Raw genomic sequence first — 25,369 nt, forward strand, 5'->3', positions numbered from 1 at the left:
TGTTGTTTTCTGAGATTGTATTTTCTTACTTTTAAGATCTTCTAAGGACCTGATGCTTTTTTGATTTTGTCCTAATATGTAAAACATTAGATTCCAAAGAGGGTGTACTTAGTTTTTCCCATGACAGCATGTACGATGAATTTATAAGATGTATTACATCACAAGTAGCAGTTTTGCAACCTATAGAGGTTGTCTCTTAAAGCTGCAGGATGGACGTGATATGAAACCTACCGGAAGAATCCAAGACCTTATCGGAAAGCTCAATAACTGAGGAACGGTGGTTGTTCTCCAACTTGTGACGGCATTGACCGGATGCTGATGTCAGCCTCTTATTCCAGACTACGTCCATTTTCCTCGGGAGCTAAAATAGAGGAAACAAATTCCACTAAATCTGTAAACTCTTTGACCCCATTCTAACAAAGCACCCAACTCTCCTGTGTGATTTACAGCACTAGTCTCCTTGTATGAGACATGGGGTCTACTGAGAAGTCCAACATGTGAGAACAAAAATAAAAATAAACCTTTCCTAAAATGTCCAGATGTCAACAAATTGTTTTTTATATGTAAATGTAAAATCCTGTGAACTACAAAAAGTTGCTAATCTCTATATGTCTGCATGATGGATCATGTAAGGTCTCCACTCATCCCACAGATAAGAAGAAGGTGATGGCATTTACCAAACCAAGTGAGTTTTGCCTGAGATTTCAGAACCATGACAAGGGAGTTAGGGTGCTCTTCAGAAACTTAGAATGATAGAAATGATTGTTTGAAGGTGGAGATAATGGATAAGTCATGTGTCGCCAAGATACCGATAATAAGATACCTTATTCTCGAAGACTGTCCTGTTGTATAGATGGTACAGTCGCTCCACCAGCTTCTCCTTTGTTACCTGAAAGTGGGTAACGTAGATGGAAGATGGAGAAATAATGTCTTCCAGGAAACAGCCGGGGATGTTACATAGTGGTGTCCTGGGAAAGATAAGGAATCAGAAATAAATCCAAAGGAAACATCTGACCTAGTTCATGGTTTTCCACAGAGGTAGATGCATCCGGCATAACTCACCTCTCCTCTGTAGCGGAGCTCTCCTCACTATCAGATGGTAAATTATCTGTACAGAAATATGGAAGAATGAAAATTTGTAATCAGACAGGTCAGAATACAGATCCATGCTAGAGAGAAAACATAATAAATGCTGTAAAGTGAAAATACATCTAAATCAAAATGCCAGAATTGTGGGGTTTTTTCTTTCTGCAACTACTCAAAAAATGCAATAAGAAGCAATTTAAATGTCACATCCACCCCATAATATTATCAATAAAAACATCGAGCCGCCTTATAAAAGAACAAGCCCTCATACGCCTCCATCAATAGAAAAATAAAAATGTTACAGATCTCAGAAAATGGCGACAAAATCAAATATATTTATTAATAATATCAGAATTGTTTTTCACACTTAAAAAGAAAAACTTTGCACGTTTGGTATGGACATAATCATACTGGCCTGGAGAATCATATTTCCAGGTTCATTTCTACTGTGCAATGAAGACCTTAAAAATCAAAAACACTCCAAAAAATCCATTTTTTTTTTCAGTTTTCCCTTACTTTGAATTTTTTTGCATTTTGCAATACATTGTATGGTAATGTGAATTGTGCCATTGAGAAGAACATCTCATTGCACTAAAAGCAACCCATTATATGTCAATGTGGATGGAAATATAAAAACAGATAAGTCTCAAGGAAGAAGGAGAGGAAAAGACACAAGTAGACTACAAATTGACCAGTCCCTAAGGGGTTAAAGGTACAGACCCAACTGTAATTTGCGTTTAGTTGTTAGATTTGGAAACTGACAGTACAAAAAAACATTGTTCTTTCTACAATAACATAACCCTGGTTGTATCTAGAAATGATGACTTACCATGATATGTGGAAGATTCTCCAGTATTGGAATCGTCATCGTCAGTAATAACAATGATGTCATCATCGGAGCTGTGACATAAATGTAACAGAATATGAGCTGCCATTAATCATTATTCCCCATCAGGTATCTAGTAATGGAGGAGATGTGAGTCTTACCAGGTGGTACTGTCCGGATCAATATCTGAAGGTGGTAAAATCAGATCTGTGGGGGCAACACAACATAAATCTCTTATTAGAATATTGTAATAACAACGACAGAGGAACATCAAAGAAATAAATCCTAATACAGTATTCAGTGTACCCCTATATGTAGATTGGGAAATAGACCACATTCAGCTAAAGTAACCTGCACTGTGCATAGCCACCATGAGAAGAAATCCCTGAATCCCAATCCTGACTGACTATAGAGCGAATGCATGAATAATGTTCCTGACCAAATGCTGAAAAGAAATGTTGTTCTGCCACTATGGAAGTGTCCCAGACATAGGACTCACACCAATAAAGCTTATCTAAAATAGGATTACCCCTTTAATGTATCTTTAATTTAAAAATGCACAGACCCATTTATAATTTGCCTTTAATTGTTACATTTGGAAACTGATCTGTGACAGTACAGAAAATTCAATGTTTTTTCTACAATAACATTACCCTGGTTGTATCTAGAAATGATCACTTACTATTATATGCGGAAGTTCCTGCTCTATTGGAATCCTCATCATCATTAATAATGATGGCATCGGAGCTGTGAAATAAAGGTAACAAATAATGAGCTGACCATTAATCATTAATCCCCATCATATACCTAGTAATGGAGGAGACGTGGGTCTTACCAGGTGGTACTGTCCGGATCAGGATCTGAAGGTGGTAAATTCAGATCTGTGGGGGCAACACAACATAAATCTCTTATTAGAATATTGTCAAAAGAAATAAATCCTAATAATGCATCAAGTGTACCCCTATATGTACATGGGGCAAAACACCACATTCAGGTACAGTAACCTGCCCTGTACATGGCCACCATGAGAAGAAATCCTCAAATCTCATTTCTGTCTGACTTTATAATGCCTGCATAAATATTCCTGACCAAATGCTGAAAAAAAATGTTTAATATGAACTCATTACCTTACACGTACAATAGAGATAAATCCAAGCCCTGACCACAATGAGCTGCACCCAATGACTATAATGACACATCAATATATCAAAGCTGTTACTGGATCAAAGCACAGTACCTGGTAAATTCGGAGTCGGGCCCGAATTGAAGCTGCTGATGATAACCTGGCCTGGAGACCTCGGTATTGGCTTCTTTCGTGGATGATACTGAAAAATTGTCAAACATGTCAGATAGAATCTATGAGCATGAACATCTGTAATTTATAATCTTCCTCCATTTTTCACTGACTTACAGGTAGATGTCTATATGAATATAGTTACCATTGGCCTGCACTTACTTCATGTGCAGAGTAGGACGGGTGTGCGGGACACTTATGGTTAGGATATGGATAGGGGCGGTGGTGACATTTTCGTGTCTTCATACAATATTATTATGTACCCTGTACATGGACATGTTGACACAAATACCACAACTAAAGGCAGTCATTACTCTGCAAACATGATCCAAACTATCACCCCATCATGCCTCTTCCTGGAGCTCTATTTTTGGTTCCACCATTTGTTTTTAATGGGATTTTTATCGCAAATGTATTCTCACTATTTAAAAATATAAAAATGACGCTCACCTGATGGAAATCGTCATCATCACTGCTGTCCTCGGTGTCAGAGAGAACTATAATGCGCTTAAATCGCTTTTTTCTCATCATATTTGCAAAATTCACTTACAACACTCCTCTCTCCACAAACGCCTACAAAATCCCTCAGCGGAACTCTGGATGACGGGGCGTTCTATATCGTCCAGTCATTGTGACATCATCGGAATGATGCGATTGTTTGTTTTTTTATTTAACTTTATTTAAATCTACAAAACGTACTGCAGAAATACAAAAAATAAATCCAGAAAAAAACAGCAATCCTTCTAATTCCCTAACTCCTGCCCTTTTTTGAATTGTTCAGAAAAAAAATAATAATCAAAAAATTCGACAAAAAACAAGATTTAAAAAAACAAAGAAACCCCGAAAAAAATAGGAGATTGATTATCCCTCTCCCCCAAGTTTTAATGCTCTATGCTACATTTTTTGGGAAATCTTCTCCCAATTTTTTGAAATCTCTGAGGAGCAAAGCCACGCCCTCTTGTATTTTATTACTCTCTGAAAAAAATTCTTCCATTCTGTAGTATTCAATTTTTTTCCCTATCCATTTCCTAACCAAATCCACTCTTGCTGTATAAAGTCGCCTACTTACAAACTCTTCTTCCTCATTTCATCTCTTCCGTTCCAGAGAGCAGGTTACAATTGTTGATTTGACCTCAATGGAGATCTAAGTCCCCAGTTTCCCCTCTATATCTTTATACCCTATGATAAATGTATCAATTCTGCCCTTGTTTCTTACACAACCTACAAGTATTGTCAGCTATCTTCTCCATTCTGTATAATACCCGGTGAAAATAATAGAACTAATGGATCAATTGGATTAATTTATACTTTGATTAATTGACATCCCACTTTTGTTTTTATATATATTGAGCCTCTGCAATATTTACTCTTTACTTTCTCAACTAATCTTCTTCTTAAAGATTAAATATATAAGGAATCACGGTTAATTTTTTATTAATATTATATTTATTATATAATAGAATATTGTATAAAATATATAAGTTTATTAATATTAGATAGATTCTTTTTTAAATGGCAACCAATCAAAAAATAATCCATTCCTCAATTTGATTCCTTCATACTCTTCATCGCTTGTTAAATTTGACAATATCTAAAATCGTGCACTTTACTTAAGCTAAACTGTGTCTTCATCACATTAAATGGCAACAACTCATCCTCATGGATTAAATGTTAACCAAATGCAACCTTTTCTCTTCCAAAACCCTGTATCTTAACAATTTTATATATATTTATATTATCCTATGATGAGGCGTATCCAATTGATGTGTTAATATTTAATATCTTCTTTAAATAATCAAGTATAATTGCAAGAATAAAACATTTGTCATCTCCTAGATTCCCGTGAAACAAAATCCCTGATTTCAAAAATTCATAAATGTTACAAAATCCCCTTTTTTCTTATTTAGTAAAAATCTTTCAAAATCAGAATTCCTGAAATGTAAGTAATTGGGCTTCCCAGAAATATCTGTGGAAATAAGGGACGGCCAAGCCTCCTTCTGTCTGAGACTTCAGAAGATAGTTACTTTTATTCTCACCCTCTCTCGCCAACAAATCAGGTCGTTCAGAAGAGTTTATGTTTATTTAAAAATTTTCTCAGTTACCCATACCGGGCAGACGCTGAGGACATAACGAACTAGAGGCGAGAGACCATCATCTTAATCAGGGTTATTCTATCCATATTAGATATCAGCAGCAGCATCCACATCAACATCTATTTTAATTTCCTAATGAACAATATAATGTTAAGCGATACAAAACTCACAAGCTCCCATGTGATATTTATCCCTAAATATTCAAAGCCATCTTTTTACTAAAGTCTGTAAATCTCTTCACACTTTTCAGATTTTTTCTTCAAATGGTAATAAAACCCATATACTACAGTTGCTATCCAAGCCAAAGTGGGCACCAAAAGACACGGTCACCTCTATGGTCCACAGGAGAGATTTCCCCATCTCTAACAAAATCAGCAGAATATCATCTGCATAGATCAATATCTTTCCCCCTCTCCACTGCTGCCAAAACCACTAATTTCCTCAAGGAAAATACAGTGAGAAGATAAGAGAGGGGGCATCACCGTTTTGTACTTCTGGCTTGGGGTGAATGGTATAATAGTTTGATCCACCTGATAAAATTCTCCCTGAACCCAAACATCTTGAGTACCCTCCACAAGAACTCCTACACCACCCTGTTACAAGTCTTTGTGGCCTTTGATGCCATGATGGAGCGGTGGTCTCCATCTCCTAATATTGTTAAACAATTTCCTCAAATGAATCAGTTCCACTCCCTGGTATAAAACCATTCTGGTAAGAAAGTAGTGGGGGCTTCAGAATTATTTAAACATGTCTTACATTTCACTGAGGATCCAGATACAAATGAAGAACAACTTCCTTTAGGTCCATGATCAGAGTTGACAATTCACACCAGCCACTTCCAATATTAAAGGAGATGTTCACCAATATTTGATGAAACAAAGGAGTTTAGCGTAGTCTTAAAATTAAAACGCAGATGTCTCTCTGATCACTTTCATTCATGCGCACCTCTGCTTGTGTCCTGTGTTAGTTTTCGCTCTATTTCTGTCAAGGGGTGTCTTCCATCCAAGTTGGAATAGACCATGTCTAAATCTCTTTTCCTTCTTAGACGTCACCTCTCCAAGATTATCTTTTTTTTTTTTTAATTCAAGTAATTGAGAGATTGTGTGGCACCCCAGGGGTCTGGTTGCCACAGTAATAGGAATATTACGTCTGAGAGCAAGTGGGAGGTTTCTCTGGTCAGGAACCCTAAGCATGCAACACCGCCCACCCAGACCTGGGAGGGGAGGAATCTGCCCTTATAAACTGGGTCTGGGGCGGGATTAGGTCAGTCAGAGCCTGGAGACAGTTCCAGACACAGGGAAAGTGTCAGCAAGGAGCTCTGTAGGAGCAGGAGCGAGTGCCAGGGGCTGGAAGCTAGATAGCTCGCCCTGGCTGAAGACATTAAGACCGGACACGGAGTCCGAAGCTGTGGGGACATCCAGGTCCAGCAGCAGAATCCAACCGGCAGGGGATTCCAGGTCCTCTGGCCATAGAAGCCCGGAGGCACGGTCACAAGCAAGGGACCAGCACCGCCGTCGTGGAGCGGAGGCTAACAGAAGGCCCCAAGTCACGGGCCATTCGGGTGAGCACCACACGGTATACTCAGGGACGTGGGCTACTTCTACCCGCATACAGCAAGGTAGCCAGGAAAGAGTGCAGATAGACGGGGAGGCCTACAACTCCACCTGGTCAGGGGAGATCCTACTTGCTCACAGACTGACCAGGCCCCTACTGCTAACCAGTACTCCCGGGAGGGTCTGCCTTATAACACCAGTAAAGACCCTGAACTGCACTGCACGGACTCTGAGTTATTCCTGCTGCACTCGTGCACCATCACTCCCATCATTCACACTAACTGCCCTGAGGCTGTACTCCTCCCGTGGGGAGTCATCCCATTCTTAGCTGCACACATAACACCGGCCTCAGCGGTCTGCCTTGCAGCGGCGGTCCCCACTGACCGCAATCCACGGGTGGCGTAGTCGGACTATCATCATACCAATAACCCTGCCTCTGATTTGACCACCCTGGGCACGGACCGGGTCATCACCACGAGGACTACAACCCCCAGCATTCATCCTAAAAAGGCCCGCTTCCGGGTTCCCCACAGGCCCAGGGGGCGCGTCAACTTCATAACAGGAAAAAAAGAATAACAATGGTTCCAGAATGAAAATACATAATTATTCAACAACATCATTTCTGTTATTAGCTCTTTATATACATCTCCATACACATCATGTCAGTCAAGTTTAAAGAATACAGCAATACACATTACACAGGTGTTTATAGGAGAAATACAAGGAAAACTATTATCTCCCAGACTGAATTGAGAGGTAGGATCAGTAGGGTATGGGTCACACCAAAGCTTCCAAACCTTCTCAAATTTATTAGGACAGTGTCCACTCTTATATACTATCTTCTCATACAAAAAGCCAAAAAAGAGAATTCCCATGTACAAAAATCAGTCAATCTTTATTCAACAATCAATTAGACAACATTAAAAAAGTGATACTACAGAGATGGTGGATGAATGCAAATTAGCATGCTTGTCCTAGAAAGTAGGACAGGTTACAAATGCAAATATAAATTGCACATGGAGCCACTAAAAACCAATATGAACATGTAAATGCCCTGAACAGTAATGAACATCAAGGGGGATCCACCTGGCTGTATAAATATGTAATATAAATAGTGAAAGTTCACTCTTAGACCTAAGTAATAGTGCCAGAAGAACACAATGTGTGATCCACCTAGTGTTCATCAAATAGAAATACTATGGTCGCACAATAAAACTGTTCACAAAGATCAATATATAGAAAAAAGATTTTATATTCCCGTGGATTCACTCCATAAGGGTAGTGGCAACAGGATGACACAATGCTGAGGAGTGGTACTCAGAAAAAAGTATAACTATAAACAGAACAAGTGCTCAATATAACCACATAGTCAGCAGACTGAAAAATCCTTAAAACAGTGCTATTGAACATAAATAAGTCTCAAAGGACAGCAAGCAATTCATATTCACTGCAGTAAACCCTCTAACGCGCGTTTCGCTTCAAAGCTTCTTCAAAAGGGTATACTGAGTAGACAGAGACTGGGTATTTATGTAATTGGACAGCTAATCCACTACCTTACACATCAAATGCTATTTAAAATGATTGCATGAGAATGTTACATGGAGATGTTAACCCTTTATAGAATGAGGAGTATATAGCCCTATACACCAGATATCGATTGCGGTAAAAAACGCCAAGCTCACCTGCAGGGCGGGCTACCTGTTGCACCTCGCTTTCTCGCCGTGCAGTCACATGTGAGAGGAGGGAGGAGAGAAGTTCAATCAGGGAGAGCGTGTGTTGCCCGGTCAACCCCAGATGCCAAATAGTGCATCCATTCCCACCACGTGTGACAACACGTCAGAGGAAGGAGAGTCCATATAAAAGTGCATGTTGCCTGGACTACTCCAGAGGTAGTATGGCCCGGACTGCATCCCCCCATAGGGGCCTTAAGGGGAGGGCCGCATGACTCAGGAGGTCTGCTAGGCCGTAATTTGAGGTGGTAAGGGGTTAATATAAGAAATAGAGTTTTGGGCGCAAATTTGTAGGGGAGGAGTATAGGGGCAGGGGGATAGTACGGGGTTATCTGATTGGCTAGTGGGAAGTATCTCTGTGGGGGGTATATAAGGTGAGGAGAGGTGGGGGTAGTCCATTCGGGAAAAGTTAAGGTACCTGAATCTACGTCGGTTCCTGAGGAATGGAAGCTCTTTTCCAGGAGATCCGTTCCTTGGCTGAGAGCAGGGGACAGCTGTGGCTCCAGGATCAGCTGCAGCGATGGAACACTGAAGGGACGGCCGGAGAGGTGGCTGCACCCGCATCACCTCAGAGAGGTGCAAGGAGGTCCAGGCCGCCGGAGAAACTCAGCCCGGAAGGGACTCCCTGGACCAGGCGCCGGTTGCAAAGAACCTCCAGGGACCCCTCCGGATCACAGGCACAACCCCAGCCCCCATCTGCCGCACACCGCTCTGGAAGAATCTCTCAGCGTCAGCATCGTCCAGAGGCCGGGGTGAGTGACATCGTTGGCTCCGCCCCCCCCTGTGAGGTCATCCCGGTCATGTGGCACCACTATCCAGGAAGTGCGGGCTGCTCAGGAGAGCAGGGCCTCTGCTGCTGCAGGAGGGAGAGATACATTATATGAACGGCCGGGGCATCCACTTCAGGCCCAGCAAGCAGCCAGGGGAAGGAGAGCTGAGCCTGAAGGATTCCGGACCCAGGGAGCAGAAGGAGGCAGGAGGGTGAACTGGTCAGCGGGAGCTATTTCAGGTGAGCGGCAGGCACAGCCGCGCCGGGCCCATGCAGCAGGGAAAGCAAAGGAGTACCGGTCAGTTGGAGCTGACCGAGAAGAACGGCAGGTGCAATCGCACCGGGCCCAGGCGTCAGGATGAGCAGGACCCCGGCACCGGAGATCAGGAAGACCAGTGCGGGGGGGGCCAGGAGACGACCCACCCGGGATGTCGGTAGCACCAAGGACCGGTGCAATGTCCATGGGAGAGGGCAGATTGCTGCTAGGGATGCGGGCTGCAGGCATGCAGCTGAAGTCTCTCCTCCTCCCAGACAGCGCGCTATTGTGGATAGGAGGTCCAGGTCTAGCGATGGGTTGACTCCGTCGGATGTCCCCGAGCCTAACTCTGCCTCTGAAGAAGAGGGCCAGATTTCATCTGGCAGCGAAGAGAGTGGGGACGATCGCCGCGGAGGACATGAAACAGCTGTTCCGAGGCTTCCTCATAGTCGGCCTGATAAGTCACATGGTTTAAATGCACCTCGGGGGAATGCGGATGATGTAGATCAGAGGGAGCGGTATTTTCAGAGGGGCTTGGCGGCTGACAGGGCGATGGGTAGTGAACGGGTGAGCGATGTTGTGTCGGAATTTCTTAGCATGGTGCGGGGTTTTTTGTCACCTGCGGCAGGTCCTAGCGGAGTTTGGTGGTGCTGGAGGTTCAGGGGCGGTTGCGGAGACCCCGGCAGTTGTGAGTGGAGGGATTCCCGCACCAGTTGCAGCTAATGAGACGGTTGCAGCACCAGCGGCTGCGGCGACTCCAGTGGATACAGTGCAGTTGGATGACAGAGCGAGGGGCGAGGTTTATATGTGCTTTGATGGCCCCTTGGGAGCTTATTTAAAGCAGGAGGTGCGAGAAAAAATATGGAAGGATGAGTACGTGGAAATTTTTTCTTTGTTACCGTTGGAGATGTTTAATTAGGACAGGGTAAATCCAGATGAGAGTAAGAAGGATGAGGAGGAGCGCAGGCGTTATCGTCTGATTCCTCGCACTTTTCAAAATTGGCTGCAGGCGTTTACCACACTAGCAAGTGTCATTGGGGAGAAAGCTCTGGAGAACTGTTCTGCATTATTTTGTTATTTAGATTCGATTAGTGAAGCATACCGTGATGGCCTGGCTGAGGTATGATGAACAGTTTAGGCAAAGAAAGGCAGTCCGTCCGAGTTTACGGTGGGACCACAAGGAGATTAGTTTGTGGTTGCGATTGATGACAGCACCAAAGTCGGCCTCGCAGTCCTTTCTTGGGAGTAGCGGGGGTTCTGCCAATTCGGCGGCATCCTCGTCAGGCTCCAGGAAGGGGCTGTGCTGGCAGTTTAACGAGCGGGAATGCCGTTTTGGCACAGACTGTAAGTTTAAGCACGAATGTTCAGGCTGCGGAGGGTCTCACAGCCATTCCAAGTGCTTTAAAAAGAAAGAAAGAAAAAATCAAGCGACTCTTTTTCAAAAAGGGAGGACACCAGTGAGAATAGATCGGATGCTTCCGTTTCTAAGTAGGTATCCGGATAAGGAAGCAGCTGTGTTGTTGAGGGATGGTTTTAATTTTGGCTTCAGGATTCCGTCGGCAGTTGTGCCACGTACGGTGCGGCCTAAGAATTTGATTTCGGCTCGGATGCATGCGGCAGTTCTTAAGGAAAAATTGGATAAAGAAATTAAGTTCGGTCGCATGGCTGGTCCTTTTTTGGAACCTCTGTTGCCGTGTTTATGTGTTTCTCCTCTGGGCGTTGTTTCGGTTAATCCATCACTTGTCGTATCCTCATGGTAGTTCAGTTAATGATGGTATTGATCGAGATTTGGCATCAGTATTGTATGTTTCTTTTGACAAGGCCGGTAAAGGCATGGTAAAAACGGACATTAAGTCCGCTTTTCGTCTGCTTCCTGTGCACCCAGACAGTTTTCATTTACTTGGTTGTTTTTGGGACGGTCATTATTACGTGGATTGTTGTCTACCGATGGGATGTTCGATCTCGTGTTCCTACTTTGAAAAGTTTAGTTGTTTTATTGAATGGGTAGTTAGGGAGGAATCCGGCTTGGACTCCGTATTGCACTATTTAGATGACTTTTTGTATATTGGGTCAGCTGGGTCCTCAGTTTGTTCTTTGCTGCTTACGACGGTTGAACAGGTAGCATCTCGCTTTGGCATTCCGTTGGCCCCGGAGAAAACGGAGGGCCCCTCCACGGTTTTGAAGTTTTCGGGCATTGAATTGGATTCCGTCAGGATGGAATGCCGCTTGCCAGAGGACAAGTTGTTAGATCTGAAGTCTTGTGTCCAAGAGGCTTTGCGGGCAAAGAAATTGCGCCTGCGCCAACTGCAATCTCTTTTGGGTAAGTTAAATTTTGCGTGCAGGATTTTACCTATGGGAAGGGTTTTTTCACGTAGGTTGGTTCAGGCGACAGCAGACATTAAACATCCGTTGCATTTTGTAAGATTGAATTCGGAACACAAGGCGGATTTGTCCATTTGGGCGGATTTTCTTCAATCTTATTTGGATTGGTCGGTTTGGATGGATCAAGTAGTTTCTAATGTGGATCTGGTTTTGTTTACAGACGCGTCAGGTTCTTATGGTTTTGGGGCCTATTTCGGTGGAAAATGGTGTGTGGGAGAGTGGCCGGAATCATGGAAGGATGCAGGTTTGACAAGAAACATGGCATTGCTGGAAATGTTTCCTATTGTGGTGGCTTTGGAGGTTTGGGGCTCTGAGCTGAGGAACAAGAAAGTGCTTTTCTTCTGTGACAACTTAAGTGTAGTGCATTGTATTAACAACTTGTCAGCTGTTTCATTGCCTGTTCTATCTCTTTTGTGCCATTTAGTGCTCAGGTGTTTGGATATTAATGTCTAGTTTTGTACTGTTCATGTACCGGGAGTTCAGAATTCAATAGCTGATGCATTGTCTCGCTTCCAGTGGGATCGTTTTCGGGAGCTAGCGCCAGACGCGGAGCAGTTGGAGACCGATTGGCACCGGTGGTTGTGGGATCTAGTGTCTGTGCAGCTTTGAATTTGGTGAGGTGTTCTGTTAACCCCAGTACTTGGTCTCGATATGTTTCTGCGTGGCGTCTTTGGCAGGAGCTAGAGGAGTCGGCAGGTGAGCAGGTGACGGAAGCGGACCGTCCCTATTTATTGTTGTATATGATCGGCAGGGCATTTCAGGAGGGTTTATCAGGCTCAGCTGTAGCTGGTAGGTTAGCAGGTTTGGCCTTGTTCTTTAAGTTAAGTGGTTGGAGGGACTTTACCAAGGATTTCTTGGTACGCCAGGCGATGAAGGCATTTCGGAGGAGCTATCCGGTACGAGATTGGCGGCGCCCGGTATAGTTTGAAATACTGGGTCAGCTTTTGCGTTGCCTTAGCTGTTTGTGTAGTTCTGAATATGAATGTCGGTTATTTGGGGCGGCCTTTGTTCTGGCGTTTTTTGGGGCATTTAGGATAAGCGAATTGGTGAGCAGAAATGTTAAGTGTCATGGCGGGCTGTTATCACAGGATGTAGTGTGCTCGGAGGAGGCAGTACGGTGTTATTTGAGGCGGTCAAAAACCGATACAGCCGGTAAGGGTTGCTTGGTGGAATTGTGGGCTGTGGACGGTTTGTTTGAATGCCCTGTGAGATGGGTTTCTGCATTTCTGGAGGTGAGAGGTCCATCATCAGGTGCCTTTTTGTTACATCAAGATGGATCTGCATTATCAGTGTATCAGTTTATTACCATCTTCAGGCGGGGTTTAGCTAGTTGTGGTCTGAATGGTTTGGAGTTTGGTTCTCATTCGTTTCGGATTGGGGCTGCCACTGAGGCTGCTCGCTGGGGTTTGGGGGTTAAAGCTGTGAAAAAGATTGGTCGCTGGGAGTCGGCGAGGTATCGGTCTTATGTCCGGCCTCATATGTTATAAGATTTTCCCCCAATTTTTTGATAGCGTTATTATTTGGTAACGATTTTCTTTTCTTTTTTACATTCCCCCCCCTTTGTTTTATGTTTCAGGACCCCCTCGGTTGATCTGGGTGTTAGGTCACTCGTATGTATATTGGGGTTCCATTCGGGCCAACGCAAGACCGGCGGGGCGCCAGTTGGGCACAACGAAGGAGGTTGCGATGGTTCGGTGTATCGGTATCAGGGATTTGCTGTGGATCCGGGTAATGCCCGAATTTCATTTTTATGCTAATTTAGGCCCCCGGATATACTCGTTTTGCATGCGGGTGGGAATGACTTGGGCTCCAGGACGTCTAGAGACTTGATCCGTGACATCGTTTGACTGCCTGAGGCATTTGGAAACCTATCCGGGATTAGTGCTCGTATGGTCGGACATCGTCGCACGCCTGGCATGGCGACACGCCAGGTCAGTCGAAAGGATAAATAAAGCTCGGAGCAAGGTGAATAGGGAGGTTTCCCGATTCATTGCTCTGCATGGGGGGGGTTGTGGTTCGTCATCGGGATCTGGAAGTTCCGTCTAGGGAATTTCTGCGTTCAGATGGGGTCCATTTGAATGATATTGGCATAGATATGTGGGCATTAGCATTGATGGAGGGAGTTGAAAAGGCACTTTTGGTATGGCGGGACTCTCAGGCATAAGGTGTCATGCCTGCTCGCTATGGCGGAAAAGGAGGGGGGTTTTGAAGGCGGTTGCTTACATCGAAGGAGGACGGGGGAACCCACTGCAGGGATGGGTGACTCCCATCGGTGTTAAGCGGGTGTTAAAATTTAAAACGGGTCCCTACTGAGCCAGGTCTCAGCGAGACATTTCTGGATGGGCAACAGTCAGCTGGGTCCCCGTGGGCCGGTTGCGGTGCGGCTAGGGGTGGCATGGTGGAGCTGTTTGTTGCAGTTTTTCAAAATGTATACGGCAACAGTCAGCTGGGTCCCCCTGGGCCGGTTGTGGTGCGGCTGGGGGTGGCATGGTGGAGCTGTTTGTTGCAGTTTTTCTCCAAAAATGGTGGAGCCTTCAATTCCCCTCCTCCTTTTTCAGAGTTAATTTAATGTTAATTAATGTTATTTATGTTTACATGCTGTTATATAATAAATGAGGCTGCTGTGGCCATTATATTCAATGTCACAGTGTGGTGGTTTTTATTTATAGTAAGTGGGGGGTTTTCAGTGGGCTGCGTATAGTAGGCCGTATAGTCATACATTCCGAAGTCATGCACAGAGTATATATGTGCACCATCTGGGAAACAGCATCACACAGGCAAATTCAGACGCCACACACAAAATATGTGTTAGAGTGTAGTAGGGGTCATAGGGAACCAACCAAAGGGAGATATTAATATGGAAAGATCCCATCCAAAAGATATATATAGATGTCCAGACAATCAAACCCAGAGTCTGGGCACACAAAACGGAAACACCACTGCATAGATTCGTAAGAGCTAAACCTGCATATACGGTATGTAAACCTATGGACATAGATACTTACTGAATCCCTAAAAGAAAATAAATGTTTTTTTGTTTTTTTTCCAAGTTTACACATGCATATGCTGAAGTTGTCAATTGGGAGTAAATATCATCTGATATAACTCATTCATACATCCATTCATCTGTCCCTAACCACACAAAATCATACCTCTCAAACACATTGCCTGCATGTGTGTACACAAGCAAAAAAATGTTTATTCATACATGTGCATGTGCACACACAAGTGCACACACACATATGTATATGGACACATAAAAACACATAACATTATTAATGTTCTTCACATATTAGTATTCAGCCACCAAATCAAGTGCAATGAGTGAAAATATTCAAAAACAGGGAAATGATGCACCGAAATCATACATCTCAAGTGAATCCTACAGTGTCATAAAAATACCCCTCAAGTGAATCCATTCAAATAAAAAGTGAGAATAAAAAAGTTTTTTAAAATATGGTGACACAAGAGTGTATAAAGCCACCCTACACAATGAAAGTGAAAAAAGGGGTTCTTTATTAAATAGGACAGACACAGAAGAAAAAATCCGTAGGACTATTCTAAAATTCTACAGGAGCCCATAGAATATTAAAGGACACATCGGTACCCAGAAGTGCAAAATAATACATAACAGTGAGTTTAATAATCATTATGGTACACATTATGTAGAAATTCCACCAATAATACATATTAAGTTGTGTAAATTTAAAGTGCAAAAGTGCTGATGTTGTGTAGACAATATAACTAATATAAAGTGCTAAAAAGCCAAAATAATGGCATTCATTGAGGGACGTATAAAGTGCAAAGAAGAGAAGTGCAGAATGCTAAACTGCAAGTATTCAGAAAATGGTCACTGTGAAACAATAGACTGAAATAATCTAATCTAAGGTGCTACAGTGCTAACAGGACATATTCACTGTGAATCAGTAATGTGGAAAGTACCAGTCTAAAGTGCTAGAGTGCTAAAAGGACATTTAGTGAGAAGTAGTTCTGATAATACCGTGTGTCATACTCACTCGTTTACTTCTTAATAACTTTGGGATCCTACATGACTGGAAAACCCCCATATAGTAATAGTGCCCCCTCTGTGCCCCCATATAATACTAGTGCCTCTCTGTTCCCCCATATAGTACTAGTGCCTCCTCTGTGCCCCCATATAGTACTAGTGCCCCCTCTGTTCCCCCATAAAGTACTAGTGCCCTCTCTGAGCCCCAATATAGTGCTAGTGCCCCCTCTGTGCCCCCATATAGTACTAGTGCCCCCTCTGTTCCCCCATATAGTACTAGTGCCCTCTCTGAGCCCCAATATAGTGCTAGTGCCCCCTCTGTGCCCCCATATAATACTAGTGCCTCTCTGTTCCCCCATATAGTACTAGTGCCTCCTCTGTGCCCCCATATAGTACTAGTGCCCCCTCTGTTCCCCCATATAGTACTAGTGCCCTCTCTGAGCCCCAATATAGTGCTAGTGCCCCCTCTGTGCCCCCATATAATACTAGTGCCTCTCTGTTCCCCCATATAGTACTAGTGCCTCTCTGTTCCCCCATATAGTACTAGTGCCTCCTCTGTGCCCCCATATAGTACTAGTGCCCCCTCTGTTCCCCCATAAAGTACTAGTGCCCTCTCTGAGCCCCAATATAGTGCTAGTGCCCCCTCTGTGCCCCCATATAGTACTAGTGCCCCCTCTGTTCCCCCATATAGTACTAGTGCCCTCTCTGAGCCCCAATATAGTGCTAGTGCCCTCTCTGAGCCCCAATATAGTACAAGTTCCCTCTCTGTTCCCCCATATAGTACTAGTGCCACCTCTGTGCCCCCATATAGTACTAGTGCCCCCTCTGTGCCCCCATATAGTACTAGTGCCCTCTCTGAGCCCCAATATAGTACTACTGCCCTCCCTGTGCCTCCATGGTCTGGGCCTGATGGGAGGGTGCGTGGCCTGATGGGAGGGCGCGCGCAGAGGAGAGTGGCCGCGGCGCTAGAGAAAGGGGGAAGGCGCGTGCGCTGACAAGGGTGAGATGATGGTCCGTGGGCCCACAGGTAGGGATCAGAGTTGGAATGGCAGAGGTGAGTATTTATTTTTTTAATCTGGGGCCATGTATACAGTACGGACCACTATGCGGGGCCGTATATACAGTACGGAGCACTATGCGGGGCCGTGTATGCAGTACGGAGCACTATGCGGGGCCGTGTATACAGTACGGAGCACTATGCGGTGGCCGTGTATACAGTACAGAGCACTATGCAGGGCCATGTATACAGTACAGAGCACTATACGGGGCCATGTATATAGTAGGATGGAGCACTATGCGGGGCCATGTATACAGTACGGAGCACTATTTGGGGCCATATATACAGTACGGAGCACTATACAGGGCCATATATATAGTATTACAGAGCACTATGTGGGGCCATATATACAGTACAGTGCACTATGCAGGGGCCGTGTATACAGTATGGATCACTTTGGGTGATGTATACTGTGTGCAGCACTATGGGGGGCCATGTATAAAGTAGTATGGAGCACTATGCAGGGCCGTGTATACAGTACGAAGCACTATGCGGGGCTATGTATATAGTAGGATGGAGCACTATGCGGGGCCATGTAAACAGTACGAAGCACTATGCGGGGCCATGTATACAGTACGGAGCACTATGCGGGGCCATGTATACAGTACGGAGCACTATGCGGGGCCATGTATACAGTACGGAGCACTATGCGGGAAACATGTATACTGTGTGCACCACTATGCGGGTCCATGTATACAAAACAGCAGTATGCGGGGCCATGTATACAGTAGTTCAGAGCACTATGCGGGGCCATGTATACAGTACGGAGCACTATGCGGGGGACATGTATACAGTACAGAGTCCTATGCAGGGCCATGTATACATACGGAGCACTATGCGGGACCATGTATATAGTAGTACGGAGCACTATGCGGAGCCATGTATAGAGTGCGAAGCACTCTGCGGGTGACATGTATACAGTACGAAGTACTATGCAGGGCCATGTAAACGGTACGGAGAACTATGCGGAGTCATGTATACTGTGTGCAGCACTATGCGGGGCCATATATACAGTATGGAGCACTATGCAGGGCCATGAATACAGTACGGAGCACTATGCGGGGCCATGTATACAGTACAGAGCACTATGTGTGGCCATGTATTCAGTACGGAGCACTATGCGTGGCCATGTATACAGTACGGAGCACTATGCCGGGCCATGTATACAATATGGAGCACTATGCGAGGCCATGTATACAGTACGGAGCACTATGCGGGGCCATGTATACTGTATGCAGTACTATGCGGAGCCATATATACAAAACAGAACAGTATGCGGGGCCATGTATACAATATGGAGCACTATGCTGGGCTGTGTATACAGTATGGAGTACTATGCGAGGCCATGTATACAGTACGGAGCACTATGCGGGGCTGTGGATACAGTACGGAGCACTATGTGGGGCCATATATACAGTACGGAGCACTATGCGGGGCCATGTATACAGTATGGAGCACTATGCGAGGCTATGTATACAGTACGGAGAACTATGCAGGGCAACGTATAGAGTATGGAGCACTATGCGGGGGCCATGTATGCAGTACAGAGCAGGGGGCCGTATATAGTGTACGGAGCACTATGCGGGGCCAGGTATACCATATGAAGCACTATGTGGGGCTGTGGATACAGTACTGAGCACTATGCGGGGCCATATATACAGTACGGAGCACTATGCGGGGCCATGTATACGTACGGAGCACTATGCGGGGTCATGTATACTGTATGCAGTAGTATGCGGAGCCATATATACAAAACAGAGCAGTATGCGGGACCATGTATACAGTATGGAGCACTATGCAGGAAAATTTATGGTCATGTAGACGGTACGGAGAACTATGCGGAGCCATGTATACTGTGTGCAGCACTATGCGGGGCCATATATACAGTATGGAGCACTATGCGGGGCCATGTATATAGTATGGAGTACTATGCGGGGCCATATATACAGTATGGAGTACTATGCGGGGCCATGTATACAGTATGGAGTAGTATGCGGGGCCATATATACAGTATGGAGCTCTATGCAGGGCCATGAATACAGTACGGAGAACTATGCGGGGCCATGTATACAGTATGGAGCACTATGCGGGGGCCATGTATACAGTACGGAGCACTATGCAGGACCATTTATACAGTAGGTAGCACTATGCGGGGCCATGTATACAGTAGTATGGAGCACTATGCAGGGCCATGTATACAGTAGTACTTAGCACTATGCAGGACCATGTATACAGTAGTATGGAGCACTATGCAGGGCCATGTATACATTAGTACTTAGCACTATGCGGCGCCATGTATACAGTAGTATGGAGTACTATGCGGGGCATGTATAAAGTACGAAGCACTATGCGGGTGACATGTATACAGTGCGGAGTACTATGTGGGACCATGTATACAGTATGGAGTACTATGCGGGGCCATGTATGCAGTACGGAGCACTATGCGGGGCCATGTATACAGTAGTACGGAGAACTATGCGCGGGCCGTGTATACAGTACGGAGCACTATGTGGGGCCATGTATACAGTATGGAGTACTATGCGGGGCCATGTATGCAGTACGGAGCACTATGAGGGGCCATGTATACAGTAGTACGGAGCACTATGCGCGGGCCGTGTATACAGTAGTACAGAGCACTATGCGCGGGCCGTGTATACAGTACGGAGCACTATGCGGGGCCATGTATACAGTAGTACGGAGCACTATGCGCGGGCCACGTATACAGTACTGAGCACTATGCGGGGCCATGTATACAGTATGGAGTACAATGCGGGGCCATCTATGCAGTACGGAGCACTATGTGGGGCGATGTATACAGTAGTACGGAGCACTATGCGCAGGCCGTGTATATGTAGCGCCCCGAGGGTTCGGCCGCTACAGGGGTATTGCACCACTGCCAGAGGTGTGATATTCCACTGCCAGGTAAGGATGGAGTATGGACCAGGGCTCAGATAGCTGCATACAGCACACTCACCCCATTTCCGAGGGACAGCTCAACGGTGCTCCCATTAGACAGAAATGCAGGCACGACAGACCATGTCCCTGGCTGGAGTGGGGAGGGGGGAGGAATACCCAGTGATGTAGGAGCAGAAGGGGACGATTCCTGAGCGTAGGTAGGAGCCCATTGGTTGCTGGTCACCTGGGCTCATGTTTCTAAAGGGAGGTATAAAATGTGGGCACCATCTTAGTTCTAGGAGTAGAAGAAGTGAAGTCCAGTCAGAGAAGACAGGGAGCAGAGGCTCTGTAGGAGCTCTGTTCAGAGGCAGGCCTAGAGAAAAGGCCGGAGTCTGAGAGGAGAAAGAGAAGTGGGCCTGGAGAAGAGGCCAAAGGAAGGAGGAGAAGAAGGAACAGGAAAGAAGGAGAAGAGAGAGAGAAACAGAGGGGCTCAGGAACAAGAAGGTGGAAGGGACCCTAAGAACCCACGAGAATACCGGATGAAGGGTCAGGCAGATTAAGGGTACCGGATCCCAAGTTGGTGGAGGAGAAACTACCCTCAGCCAAAGACCGGAGGTCGTGATCATTTATTGGTGCGACACCTCATCAAACCTGCTAGGAAGGCACCATATAGGACAGCGGGGAACGGGGCCCACGTTTACCCGCGCAGATCCGCGGCAGGTGGACAAAAGTGGGTCACTGGTGAGGCAGGCCAGAGAAAGGACAGAAGGGGGTCCTGAGCCATACTTCTGAACTGCCTGGGAGTTGACCGAGCCCCACACCTGGTGGACGCAGCACGGCTCGGGCGGTCACTGCTGGTGCCGAAGTGACCCGGAGCACATGAACTGTGAGTAAAAGACATTGGATTGCAGTACGTTGTCTGTGTACTTTCTCGCTCCTCCAGCACTACCGGTACTGGGACTCCCTGCACCACCACCCCCATCATCCACTGCACTGCCCTGGGGTACACTCTTCCGGTGGGGAGTTATCCAATCTCAGCTGCACACACCATCAGCCTCAGGGGATTACCTTGCAGCGGCGGTTCATAATAATCGCAATCCACGGGTGGCGTAGTCGGACATTATCAACGGTACATAGCAGACTACCATTGGTCTGACCACCCTGAGCCGTGGGACCGGGCCGCCACTACTACCCCCATCGTTTTCCTGTTGCCTGGATCCGCGTGCCCCACGGCCCAGGGGGCAAGTCAGCTTTGGCGTAGTCGGCAGGATCGTTCCCAGCCCGCCACAAGCGGGTATTGCATGCCTGAAAGAGACTTTGCACTTACCTGAATGAAGTTTCCCGCCATCCGGAGCCGTTTCCCGCCATCTTCAGTCAGTTCCCGCCATCTTCAGCCGTTTTCCCGCCATCGGACGCCATCTTCAGAACGCCGCGCGGGAAGAAGAGGGGCGTGGACATCCAAAGCGCGCGAGACTTGAAGCCCCGTCCTACGCACCGACGCTGCGCAAGTTCTGGAAGGAGAGAGAGCGACGCTGATGTCACCAGGACGCGACGCAAGGTCCTTGCCCGGACCATCGCAAGCGGAGCCGCGGCCTACAGAAGAGGATCGCCGGAAGGTAGGCCACGGTTAACCGGGGGGGAGGAAGACATCAAGAGCGGAGAGCAAGATGGCGGACCGGCAGCAGACTAAGCTGCCCAGCATCGGCAGTGCCCCAGCCGTCGCGGGCCCCGACCAGCGCCAGGAGAAGACGCGTGATGCAGCAGCGGTCGCGGGAGCAGGTAAGAGGAGTCTCCCTGTCCCGGACGCTGCCAGAGTCAGCCTGCTCCCGGGCCCCCTGGTGGGGCCGCCGATCCCGGGCGCTGCAAGCACCGACCTGCTCCAGACCCCGCAACAAGCCCTGCTGCCGAGCCCTCCAGCCCTGGGCGCTGCCACCACCAGCCCGCGCCCAGGCCCAAAGTCACAACCTCTGATCCCGGGCGTCATCAACAGCGGCTCTCTCCAGGCCCCTCCGCAAGGCCTGCTGCACAGGGGCGCAAAGGGACCGTACGCCCTCCATGTCCATCGGCTTACAGAGGAGGAACTGCAGCACTACCGCTGTGAGGAGAGCCAAGAGGACCCAGACGTGTCTGAAGGACAGTATGAGGAGGAAGGAGTGTCTGGAGGACACCACTACTAGTGAGTAGCAAAGTACCTGTGTATATAGTTACCCGTTAGGGTACAAGAACTGTTAAAGAGAACTGTTTTGGAACCGTATCCAGATTAAAAGTGTGGTCCCCGTTGGGACTGTTATGGAACTGTTGACCGTGTGAAAGTTGCCCCTCATTCCCTACCTGGCAGAGGACTGGGAGCAGCCATTCCCCCCCTTTTCTAACCGGCCGAGGACTGGAAACGGCCAATCCCCTGTAAATAGTTGCGCTTCCTAAAGCGCCCCCTACTGGTTTTATAACAAGACTGCAACGTCTACCTCAGGATGAATTTATTGGACTATTGCACCCTTAAGAAGAAAGAACACCTGGTCACAAGTTGCACAGCGGCCAGAGTTCAAGAATGTGTTTTGAGAATGTTTTCCTTGCGAATGTTTTATATGAAAGAGTTTTATATGCTGCTAAATAGTAATGTGAGAGTTTTCTATGATGTTTTAGATGACAAAAGAGTTCCGGTAGTATTGACAATGCCAAAGAAAAATGTTTTTTCCCATAAAGGGAATTGAACTGTGTCGTCCGTTTTCTAAATGTGAAAAGTTTTGAAAAAGTTTTGCATATCCTGTATTTAATTGTTTTTGCTCTGTTCCAGCCGGGGGACGTGCTGTGCTTCACCGGGGGGGAATGTAGCGCCCCGAGGGTTCGGCCGCTACAGGGGTATTGCACCTCTGCCAGAGGTGTGATATTCCACTCCCAGGTAAGGATGGAGTATGGACCAGGGCTCAGGTAGCTGCATACAGCACACTCACCCCATTTCCGAGGGACAGCTCAACGGTGCTCCCATTAGACAGAAATGCAGGCACGACAGACCATGTCCCTGGCTGGAGTGGGGAGGGGGGAGGAATACCCAGTGACGTAGGAGCAGGAGGGGACGGTTCCTGAGCGTAGGTAGGAGCCCATTGGTTGCTGGTCACCTGGGCTCATGTTTCTAAAGGGAGGTATAAAAGGTGGGCACCATCTTAGTTCTAGGAGTAGAAGAAGTGAAGTCCAGTCAGAGAAGACAGGGAGCAGAGGCTCTGTAGGAGCTCTGCTCAGAGGCAGGCCTAGAGAAAAGGCCGGAGTCTGAGAGGAGAAAGAGAATTGGGCCTGGAGAAGAGGCCAAAGGAAGGAGGAGAAGAAGCAATAGGAAAGAAGGAGAAGAGAGAGAGAAACAGAGGGGCTCAGGAACAAGAAGGTGGAAGGGACCCTTAGAACCCACGAGAATACCGGGTGAAGGGTCAGGCAGATTAAGGGTACCGGATCCCAAGTTGGTGGAGGAGAAACTACCCTCAGCCAAAGACTGGAGGTCGTGATCATTTATTGGTGCGACACCTCATCAAATCTGCTAGGAAGGCACCATATAGGACAGCGGGGAATGGGGCCCACGTTTACCCGCGCAGATCCGCGGCAGCTGGACAAAAGTGGGTCACTGGTGAGGCAGGCCAGAGAAAGGACAGAAGCGGGTCCTGAGCCATACTTCTGAACTGCCTGGGAGTTGACCGAGCCCCACACCTGGTGGACGCAGCACGACTCGGGCGGTCACTACTGGTGCCGAAGTGACCCGGAGCACATGAACTGTGAGTAAAAGACATTGGATTGCAGTACGTTGCCTGTGTACTTTCTCGCTCCTCCAGCACTACCGGTACTGGGACTCCCTGCACCACCACCCCCATCATCCACTGCACTGCCCTGGGGTACACTCTTCCCGTGGGGAGTTATCCAATCTCAGCTGCACACACCATCAGCCTCAGGGGATTACCTTGCAGCGGCGGTTCATAATAACAGCAATCCACGGGTGGCGTGGTCGGACATTATCAACGGTACATAGCAGACTACCATTGGTCTGACCACACTGAGCCGCGGGACCGGGCCGCCACTACTACCCCCATCGTTTCCCTGTTGCCCGGATCCACATGCCCCACGGCCCAGGGGGCGAGTCATATACAGTACGGAGCACTATGCGGGGCCATGTATATAGTACGAAGCACTATGAGGGGCACATGTATACAGTACGGAGTACTATGCGGGGTCATGTATACAGTACGGAGCACTATGCGGGGCCATGTATACAGTATGGAGCACTATGCGGGGCCATATATACAGTACGGAGCACTATGCGGGACCATGTATACAGTAGGTAGCACTACGCGGGGCCATGTATACGATATTGAGCACTATGAGGGGGACATGTATACAGTACGGAGTACTATGCGGGACCATGTATACAGTACTTAGCACTATGCGGGGCCATGTATACAGTATGGAGCACTATGCGGGGCCGTGTATACAGCACGGAGCACTATGCGGGGCCCTGTATACATTACGGAGCACTATTCGGTGGCCATGTTTACAGTACAGAGCACTAGGCGGGGCCATGTATACAGTACGGAGCACTATGCGGGGCCATGTATACTGTGTGCAGCACTATGCGGGGCCATGTATACAAAACAGCAGTATGCGGGGCCATGTATACAGTATGGAGCTCTATGCGGGGCCATGCATACAGTATGGAGCTCTATGCGGGGCCATGTATGCTGCGTGCAGCACAATGCAGGGCCATGTATACAAAACAGCAGTATGCGGGGCCATGTATACAGTACGGAGCACTCTGCGGGGCCATGTATACTGTATTCAGCACTATGCGGGGCCATGTATATGACTAGCCCAGGGGATGGGGATGACTCGGTACCTGGGCCTTTGCCTGGCCTTGGGGATGTCGCGGTGGTCAGCTCCCGGGCCCTCTCTTTGAAAGGGTGGATATTTGTTAATTCTATAAGAGTTCGTGACGGTTTCTGGTGAGAATCACCAGCGCTGCGGAGTCCACTGAGGCTGGTGATAAGGCAGCTTGATGGTGTTGCTCCCCACAGGTGGAGCTAGGCCTCAGGGCAGCGTATGAAGGGGGATGCAGGACAGGCGAGACCCAGCCGGGTCAGAGCAAGAACAGGGACAGACACGATAGTCACTTCACTACCTTTTACTGATGGAAATTCAGGCACGTCCCGGAGCACTGCAGGGTGAAGGGTGCCTGTCAGGATCCTCCCCAATGAGTGGGTTTTGGGCCTCCTGTTACTTGCCTCTGCGTAGTAAGTTTCTGACCTGCCTGGAGTTAGGCCTAACTTTGTCTCTGTCCTGCGCTGGCTGACTTTGTGGTAGGGCCTTCTCTTGGAGTGCACGCTCCCAGCTTACGGGGCCTATGTGTCTCCTGGCTCTGTTACATATCAGCACTTTAGCGATTCTGGGA

This window comes from Phyllobates terribilis, unplaced genomic scaffold (genome assembly GCF_046119375.1).
Source record: "Phyllobates terribilis strain yellow unplaced genomic scaffold, ASM4611937v1 Scaffold_3__8_contigs__length_932513732, whole genome shotgun sequence".
NCBI lineage: Eukaryota > Metazoa > Chordata > Amphibia > Anura > Dendrobatidae > Phyllobates > Phyllobates terribilis.